Source organism: Bos mutus, chromosome 22, assembly GCF_027580195.1.
Source record: "Bos mutus isolate GX-2022 chromosome 22, NWIPB_WYAK_1.1, whole genome shotgun sequence".
NCBI lineage: Eukaryota > Metazoa > Chordata > Mammalia > Artiodactyla > Bovidae > Bos > Bos mutus.
In genome coordinates this window covers 68,646,157-68,656,419 of record NC_091638.1, presented here as the reverse complement: position 1 = coordinate 68,656,419, position 10,263 = coordinate 68,646,157, and positions in this window count along the sequence as shown.

Here is a 10,263-nt window from a genome sequence, read left to right as displayed (position 1 = left end):
ATCAATCACAGTAAAACACAGAAACCACGAGACTCTGGCTTTCTCCTCAAAAGAGGATATTGAGACTCCTAGGCAGGGCTGTCACCCGTCCAGACTTCCGGGGCCAGCCTTAGAAGCCAAAAGGACTTGCTTCCTCCACAGTACTTTGAGGGGTCCGCCCCGGAGATGCAACTTCTGGGGTGTTCCAGGGAAGGGCCTGAGGCGGAGGATCCTGAAAGAGGTGGTTGTCTAATGGCCTGAATGAGGGTGCCCGAGCTTGTCCCAGTAGCTCTCACACTGACCTGTCATGGTTTTCACGTCTCCCTAGAGCCTTGTATGCTGGGAAAACCCAGTCCTAAAAAACTGAAAACAACAAAATGTTCCTGGGTTATTTATAAATGAAACCAGCCCCTGTTGGTTATGTATGGCCACTTGACTTTCTCCAAGGACTCAAAGGATTGGAAGGAGGGATCTGTCTCCCTTACGAGGCTCAAGCGTGTGGCAGCTAGTTTCCCCACTTTCACTGAGTGGCACCTGGGTCCTGGGCGGCTTCTGTATCTAGTGATGCCCCAGACTGTGAAAATGTCCTAACTTTCTTTCCTTTTTTCATTTTTGTGTAGGCTAGTTTCTATTTGGTGGGAAGGTTTCATCAAACATGAATGAACCATTTCACTTTTGGTTTCTCCCCTTTTACTTTCTGTTTTTGCCTGGTTCCCTGACAAAAGGGTAAAGAAGAATTCAAATGTTTTCCTTTTGCTCAGAAATGATGGCCATTCCCCTACTCCCAGTGTTTTCTTCCTTCAAATTCGCATATACCCCCTGCCAAACCCTGTTTTGGGTGATGCTAAGTCTCCTCTGCTCCCAGCTAGCAGAAGCGGGTCAGCTGCTTACCCTCCAACCAGTCTGCTCAGCCTCATGATGGCCTGGTCTAGAGCATGTCTACATGGCTCCTAAAAACAACTTAAAAAAAAAAGAAAGAAAAGAAAAACAGAATTTTTCTCCAAATATAGCAGAAGCATCAGGCTGGAAAAAACCAATAACACATAGGTTTGTCCCCGGGATCAGAAGTGGTTCATTCTTTCCACTGAAAGTTTGCATATAAGCACAGTTTTCTTTCTCTCAGTCATGAGGAATAGATTTGGCCAACAGGTCACTTTTGCCAAAATAAAATAAAGAACCAAGGAATTCTGAACTTCCCTGGTGGTCCAGTAGTTGTGACTCCAAGCTTCCAGTACAGGGGGCGCACAGGGAATTCTGTTCTTTTGCAGGCTGGGGGCTCCAGCACCAGCCAGAGGGTATCCTCTCCACCTCTATGGGGCCCCTCTTTGGAAGACTCAAGGACATGGCTCTAGGCACTAGGGCTCTGGGAGGGTTGCTGGGCTCCAGAGGCCCTGCAGGTGTCCGGCAGCAGTCAGGACGTGGTCCAGCTTGGAAGGGATAGTGTCAGGGCTGCTCAGGATCTCTGCCTTTAGATCCCAATGGGAAAAAGCCCAGAGGTTCGGGGATATTGAGTGACTTACTTGAAGTCACCCAGGTTGAATGAGAAGCTGGACCTTTGGAATCTTAACACTGTGTTCTCTCCACACCCACACCATTTAAAGTTGCAAGGTGGGGCTGGTAGCAGAGCAAGTCAAAAGGGTCTGAAGAGCCTTTGCCCAGGTACCAGCTAGGGTGAACTCTGCCCTGAAGCAGGAGCGCTTGCTCTGCAGCCAGGGGAGCCCTGCCAGGGTGCTGTGTACGTATAGCCACATGGTGCTTTGCAGAGCTGAGCAGCAGAGGCCTCGAGCACTGTTGATTGAAACTGCACTGCGGGGCTGGAGGAAGCCACCCACTGCTGGGCTTCCAAACGTGTGTCCTAGTCTCAGCGGCCTCTGACCGCATCTTGAAGGAGCTGCCCATCTGATCTCAGGGGTGCGGTTTTTACCTAAACTCCCCAGAGAGCTTGGCTGCCATCCCAGCCCTGCCTTCCAGGCCTTTGCTGTGGACTTCCGGGGAAGTGGTTTATCATTTTCATGTGAGAGTTCTGCCTTCTGCAGCGATACCATCAGGGATCCCTGGGCAGCGTCTTTGTTGTTGTTCAGTCGGCAAGACGTGTCCCGCTCTTGGTGACCCCATGGACTGCAGCATGCCAGTACGGCATGTTTCCCTGTACTTCACCATCTCCTACACTTTGCTGAAACTCCTGTACATGAGTTGATGATGCTATCCAACTATCTCATCCTCTGTCACCCCTTTCTCCTGCCCTCAATCTTTCCCAGCATCAGGATCTTTTCCAGTGAGTCAACTCTTCACATCAGGTGGCCAAAGTATTGGAACTTCAGCTTCAGCATCAGTCCTTCTGATGAATATTCAGGACTGATTTCCTTTAGGATTGACTGGTTTGATATCCCTGCAGTCTAAGGGACTCTCAAGTAAGGGTCTTGGGATCCCCTTATTCTACATTGATGAAAATGGTGGTTGTAACCCTGATGTCCCCGTGGTCTCAGAAGACAGAATGCACATGATGCTTGCGGATGTTGCTGCCTGGGTGGCCACGCTCCTAGCCCTCCGTGGGGGAGTGCCGCCATTTGCCTTTCTCACGTCTTCTCCAGCATGTTCTCCTGCTCCAGCTGCCTCTTCCCTCCCCACAGCCTCTCTCCCCTGTTCCCCCATGACTGGGGGCTGCCCTGAGCCTCACCATGGGCCCCACAGGCTGGGGACTGGAGAGTAATTCTATCTCTAATTGTGTGTCCCACTCAGCCACCATGGCACAGAAACCTCTTTGTCTTTAACAAGCCTGCCTCCCTGGTCCCTGGCCCAGCCCCTCACACCCGCACCTCGGTGTCCCAGAGCACCTCCAGTCCTTTCTGCTATCCAACACTTCTCTGCTGCTTTCCCCAAGTCGGTCTCCACCCAGGTCGCTCAGAGCTGGGTTGTCCACGCAGCTGCCCCAGCTCACCTTCCCTCCCAACAGTCAGATTCTCACCTCCCTTTTGACCTTGCTGGAATATTCGTCTGACCTAGCCTTCATCCTGATCTTCAGTACAGGTCAGGGTCATCTGAAAAGGGATCGGAAGTGCGGGAGAAGGGAGGGCTCATGTCTGCCCAGGCTCCATGATCGGTCCCAGAAGTATGTGCTGGGGCTTCTCGAGGGGCAGGAATGCAACGGGACCCTCCCTGGAGTTGGGGTCGAGCCTCCAACTGGTACGTCCAGATGGTACCCCAACTGGCACCATCCAGCTGGGGTGGTGCCTCCATCTCCTGCTCACCCAGCCTGGCCTCCTCCCCTTTGGTCCCAAGTCCTCCCCCTTCCAGAGCCCTTTACCCTTTGGTAATTTCGGTAGGCAGAATTCTGAGATGTTCCCAAGATCCCCCGCCCTGGTGCACACACCCTGTATAAAGCCTGTGAATACGATGAACATGACTCCTGCAGCTGGTCATGTTTGATGGTATAGTGGACTTCAGATAGGTTATTCCGGTGACCTGACCTCGTCACACAAGCTCTTTATTTTGCGGTTTGTTGTTTTGGTTGCTTGTTTTTGGCCACACCACACAGCATGGGGGACCTTAGTTCCCTGATTAGGGGCTGAAGCCGTGCCCCCTGTAGTGGAAGCCCCGAGTCTTAATCACAGGAACACCAGGGAAGTCCACACGAAGTCTTTAAAAGCAGAGCTCTGGCTGGTGGCAGAGGAAGTCAGAGACTCAAAGTGCAAGAAGAATGGCGAAGGATGTGCCCTTGTTGGCTTGAATTAGAGGGGACCACTTGGAGAAGAATGTTGGTGCTCTAGGAGTCTAGAGCAGCCCTCAGCTGACAGCCAGCAAGGAAACGGAGATCTTACTTCTGGAGCCACAAGGACAGACTCCTGTCTATCCCTCCCAGCTGACAAGAACAGGCATGGAAGTGGATGCCTCCCGGAGCTCCCAGAGAACTCAGCCCGGCCAACACCTGATGTCAGCATTCGAGACTGGACTTCTGACCTACAGACCCGTGAGCTAATAAGTGACTGCTGTTTTAAGCCACTTAGTTTGTGGTTATTTTCTGTGCGGCAACAGAAGACTCCTACTGCAATGGATTTTTTTTTTTTTTTTTTGTCAACCAACCGTTTATTGGATTGGCAACTCCTGGCAACAGGACATGAGAAGAAAATGAAAGGAAACTAGAGTGATCGTGGAGTACAGATAACTGGGAAAAGTGAAAAAGTGAAAGTGTTAGTCACTCAGTTGTGTCCGACTCTGTGACCCCATGAACTATAGCCCGCCAGGCTCCCCTGTCCGTGGAATTTTCCAAGCAAGGGTACTGGAGTGGGTAGCCATTCAAGCAGATATCAAACTGAATATACAGTCACCTGGTTTCACACACACACACACACACACAGGGACTCTCAACTGGAGGTGACTCTTCTCCCCAGGGGACACTCTTGGCAATGTCTGGAGACATTCTTGAATGTCATAGCTTGAGGGATCTGTTGGCATCAAGTGAGTGGAATCGATGCTGCTAAGATTTTATAAGACACAGGACAGCCCCCAAAGCCAAGAGATACCTGGTCCCAACCCAAAATGTCAGTAGGGTGGAGGTTCACACACACACACACACACACACACACACACAGCCAGCCGCTATGGAGAGAAACAGTGCAGCCTAAGGGCCAAGTGCATCACCAGGTTCGAGTCCTATCTTGAACCTGATCTTTAGCAAGACTCAGGGTCTGTGGGACAGGGTGTAAAACAGAGCTAAGGAAAGCACCCACCTCCTAGAAGTAAATGTTAGTGTACAGAGTGCACAGGACCACAAAGGCAGCTAACCCGAGTGCTTACAGGAAATGTCTACAGGGCTGTTCTTGCGTCAGAGGAGCTGGGGCCATTGTGGTTTTGTTGTTGCTATTGTTGTTTAGTCACTAAGCCGCATCCAACTCTTTGTGACCCCATGGACTGCAGCATACCAGGCTCCTCTGTCCTTCATTATCTCCTGGAGTTAAACTCATGTCCACTGAATCGGTGATGCCATCCAATCATCTCATCCTCTGTTGTCCCCTTCTCCTCCTGCCTTCAGTCTTTCCCAGCATCAGAGTCTTTTCTAATGAGACAGCTCTTTGCATCAGGTGGCCAAAGTATTGGAGCTTCAGCTTCAGCATCAGTCTTTCCAATGAATATTCAGGGTTAATTTCTTTTAGGACCAATTGGTTTGATCTCCTTGGTTTATTTCTTTTAGTTTACTTCCCTACATTGTCCAAATTTTATATAATGGACATATTTGATTCTTTCTTTTTTTTAATTTTCTTAATGGGAGGGAAGAAGAGGAAAAAAACTGAGGGACATTCTACAAAGCAACTGCCTTGTACTCTTCAAAAATGTTGTTGTTTGGTCACTAAGTCTTTTCTGTCTCTTTGTGACCCCATGGACCACAGCACGCCAGGCTCTTCTGTCCTTCACAAATATTAAAGTCTTGAAAAACAAAGTAAGGCTGTGGATTGTTCCAGATTAAAGACTAAAGAAACCTAACAACCAAACGTGAGGCATGATCCCAGTTTACTGGGACAATCAGAGACACCGGAAAGGGGCCGGTGTATCAGATCCCAGGGTTGCAGCAGTGTTACATCACGGATGCCAGGCCTAAATTTGGTAACTACTGTGGTTGCGTAAGACAGGTCAGTGTTCTTAGGAGATACATGTTGAAATACTTGAGTGAAAGGTCATGACCTACCTAACTTCCTACCAAATGGTTCAAAAAAAAAAAAAGGTGTGTGTGTATGAGACAGAAAGCAAATGTGGCAAAATGATAAGTACTGTGAATCTGAGCGAAGGGTATATGGATGTTCACTGTACTTCTCTTGCAGCTTTTCTGAAAGTTTCTTGACTGTTAAAAAGAAGGGAATTCCCTGGAAATCAGGCACAGGTTCAATCCCTGGTCGGAGAACGAAGATCCGAAAGCTCACGAAAGCCAGCCACTTTGCGCTGTAACAGGCACCCCTCTTTCAGGCACCATGTGGCCTTGTCCAGTGTCTGCCCCCTCGTTACCTAGTAGTACCAAGGTACCTTTACAGTCCGCCGGATAATCAACTGGATTCTACTCATGCAATGGAGCACTGTGGGCAGTGAGTGAATGGGAACAAAATACAGGTCCAGGAACCACCTGGCATCCACTCGACCCAGCCGCAAGGTTCCACTGATTCAATAAACGACCCCAGGCCAAATCAACACACACTGTTCTGGGCTACCTACCTGGGTGGTATACTGCAGAGAAAGGCGAGGAAATGGTTACGGTGAAGGTCAGCATTGCGCTTACCTGGGGAGGGGTCACCTTCAAGAACACCTGCAAGGAAGCTCTGCAAGGCAGATTTTCTTATCTTCAATGGTGTAACACATGGACTCATTTTATACTCTGAAATATATACTATACATTTGTTTTATACACAAGTAACAATAAACGTCCCACCAGAAACCTCACTTAATGTGAGATGCGCGCTGAACACCGGGGACCAGCCGCTGCGTGCTGGGTGCTGACTGTGTCCAGCGGACCGGGAGGGGTCCGGGCGGGGCGGGGCCGGGGGATGGCCGCTGGGACCAGGGCTGGGCGGGGAGGCGGTCCGGGGCGCCCCCTGCTGGTGGCCGCTGGGAGTGCAGCCTGCAGAAGAGCGGGCTCCCGGGCCGACCGCATGAATGCCAGCTTCCCCTTTCTGCACCCACCGTTGCCCCTGTCACTCCTTCAGCCCCTCCAATGCTCACGACCTCTTCCTGGGCTTCACCTCAGCAAAAGCTGAAGTCAACTCACCTTCCCCAGGGAACCTTTCCCGATCAAGGCCACACAACTCTGACCACTCCTTCCCTGACGTCCTTTCTTTGAGGGTGGACAGTTAATTTGTGTGTACGCTCAGCCGCCCTAGTCAGCATCACCTTAGTCCACGGATGTGTGGAGATAGTGAGGAAGCGGCTGGCTGGAATTTACTGAGGCCTCCTCCCTGCGGGCACTGTGCTGACTGCTCCGGGCTTCTGCCGCCCCTCCCCCAAGCATCTTCATTCACAGACGTGCTCCTTTAGCGTGCACTTATTCAAACACCTACTCTGTGCCACTCTCTGAGGCTGCAGGACACAAAGTCAGTGGCCACTGCTCCTAGGGGTTCAGTCTGCAGGCAGAGTAGCTGGGTGTTGGTGATGGGGTGTAAGGGGAGCTCTAAGACAGGCCACACAGCACCCTGGGGACCAGTGAGTAGGGGAGAGGGCGAAGCCGGCTCTAGTGGTGAGCTGGGAGGCGTCCCGGAGATCTCCAGGCTAGGCGAGATGTGCGCAGGCCCGGGGCCTGCTGGGGAAAGGCCGCAAGTCAGTGGTGATGGAGGAGCCCGGGGGAGGGAGTTGGGTCTGCCTCTGGTCTCTGAGAGCCATCAGAGGGCTCTGCAGAGGCAGGTGGAGGAGTAAAGCCAGAGCAGGAGGCTGCCTGCCACCCCTTCCCCCGGGAGCCAGCAGCCCCGAGAGGGTCAGAGTTCAGATCCTCCACGCAGCCAGAGTAAGTCGAACACCTACTGCGTCGGGCTGCCAGACCAGGGAAGATGAATGAGTCCCGGACTTTGCCCTCGAGGAGTCTGGGATCAGCGTAAGGATAAGATAAGCTCTTAGAGTTCTCAGCCCCGCACAGAATGAGATAAGGAGACAGAGAGGCCCAAGGAGCTGGTGCAGGTGGAGGGGAGCAGATCGTTCAGTCATAGGAGGGTCATCCCTGAGGGCCCTCAGCAGAGGGGGTGGGGCTGACAGGACACTGAGAGCAAAGCTGATGTGGGAAGGAGCGAGGGAAAGGGGCCGATCCCTGCCTGGCCAGCCGCGCCAAGTCCTTAGAGGGAGAAGGTTGACTTGCTCTGTGACTTTAGAGAGATGCTCACCCTTTCTGAGCCCATGTTCTCACCTCCCAGACCAGCCTCACAGCAGTTACCTCACAAGGTTGCTGGGGTGATTCCAGATGATTGATGTAGGCAAGCTCCCAGCACACAGAAAGGGCTCAAAAACATTTCATTTACTAAGCAATTTGGACTTTATCCCTAGGTCTGTGTTTCCAATGTTTAAATACTAATTTTTTAGCAGCAGAAACCTTTTTATTCAAATGAAAATGTTCTCAGAACCCCATGTTATAAAAACCAGGCAGGAGTGAGGCTACTATGGGAGCTGGAGCAGGGGTGGGGGCCGTGCTTCTGTCCACAGCGGGGGCCTGGGCAGTCAAGAGAGCAGAAGGGGTGGGCGGAGCAGGGGCCTGGCTCCTGGGGGGCTCCAGCACAAACTGGAACCCAGAGTCCTTGGCTCCTCTTGGCCACATTGGACCGTTGGCGGTGCTTCCTCAGGGTGCAAGGTGGAGGCCCAGGGTCGGTCCAGACATTTATTGAGCACACACCTGGGCTCGGCTTGGGCTGGGGGCTGAGCTCATAGGTGATGGGAGAACAGAAACATGGGGAGAATGCAGTGCTTGGGGGAAGCATGGGGTGCTGGGGGTGCTCGCTGGGCACTTCCGGTCAAGTGGGCTTTAAGAAGGCTTCCTGGAGGCAGCAAATGATCCAGCCAAGCTTGGAACAGTTATTAATAGTAAGTAAGCCTGACAAAAAGGCTGGGAAGGGTGCTCAGGCAGAGGGAACCGCATGGACTGAGCACAGAGACACAGCACAGCCAGTAGAGGTGGAGCCCTAAAGCAATTCATTCATTTTCCCCACGCAAGAAGGAAAGTGGAAAGGTGGGAAGGGGGCAGGACTGTGGTAGACAGGTTTCATGGCCCGCCAGGGCACCTTCCACCCGCCCCTTCCCCCGCAGGTCCTGGTGGCTGGCATTGAGGCGAACATACCTGTGACCTATGGAATTGGCAGCCAGAGGGGACACGAGAGCACTGGCTGTCAATTCATAGGTCAGAGCCCTGTGCACTCGGTCTTGGCAGCCTGCTCACAGCCCACCGCCCTTCGCCACCCTGGTGCTGGGAGTGTGGCCATGGGGGTGGGGGTCCCTGCTGGTGTGCTGGGCAGTCGCCGCTTTGCCTCCTCCGTGGGCGTGGCCCCCACCCCAGATAACAGCAGCCCCACTGGAACTAGAGGTACTTCCACATGGAGTTGCTGTTACAGGGGGTGGGAGCCAGTTGGAGGCCTGGGCCCTGTCCTCACGGCCCCCGGTCCAGTCTTTTTATGGAGGCTCCTTATCATCTGGGGCCCACACCTGAAGTCTGATGCCAGCACTCCTTCTGGGCGAAGTCCAGGCTCAACCCCAGATCTACTCATAAAGCTGGGAGTGGCTCCCATTTACAGCTCCCGGGCAGCCTGTGCCCAATGACACCCCCACACCCTCTCCCCGAGTCCCTTGTTTCCTCGTTTCTTTCCCAACTAGAGCTGGGCCCCAGGTTCAGGTTTGCCGCTGCGGCCTCCACTCTCTGCCCTTTGCCCACCCTTCCTGCTGCAGCCACAGGGCAGAGACACAGCGAGGGACCACTGGGCACCTGCGATCTCCAGGGGCCTCTGAATGCCCAGAACCCTGAGGAGGGCACCAGACACGAAGCTGGAGATGAGATGGAGAGAATGGTGGGGGGACAGGGAAGGGGAGACAGAGAAAGCGGAAGACTGAGGCAGGGGCGCCAAGAGAGGGCGATGAGAGGGGCAGGCAGAGAATGGGAAGGAGACAGAGCTGGGGGGTGGGGAGCGTGGGAGAAGGTGCTTGAGACATCACCCCCCCACAGAATGCTAAGAACAGGGCTATCAGCCGCTGCCTTCTGGGAGAGCACTCAGCACCTCAGTGGCCCGACAGCCAGCAGGGTCCTAGGAGCTGGGTGACACTGAGCAAGTGGCTTAACCTCTCTGAGTGCTGCTGTTCTCATACCAGGGTGTGTGAGGTCACCCTGGCCAGTGCTGCTGCGGAGCCACCTCCCCTTCCAGCTTTGGGTCTGTCCCCCCAGTTGGGAGAGGAAGCAGGTGTTGGTTGGGGTCCCTGATCTGGCCCAGGGCCCCCGGGGAACAGCCCTCTCTCCTGCAGTGTGTTCGCATCCCCACCAAACAGGCTCTGGCCCCTTACAATAGTAGTCCTGTGAGGCCTAGGGGTCTTTGGAGAACCCAAAGCTTCTGGGGAGAAAGCGGACCTGGGACTCAGAGCTTTTAGAGTGGACCTAGGCTATGGACCCCTTTCCCAGCAGTGGAAACCAGCCCTGGGGGGCAGAGGAGGCTGCCCAAGGTCACAGAGAAGGTTCTTTTGAAGACCTGTAGGCAAGACCAAGTACCTGGTCTGGCAGAGGCAGGGGCAGCGGCAGAGATCCCCCTGCTGTCCACTCAGGTTTCCATCGATGGAAACCGAGGCCCAGGC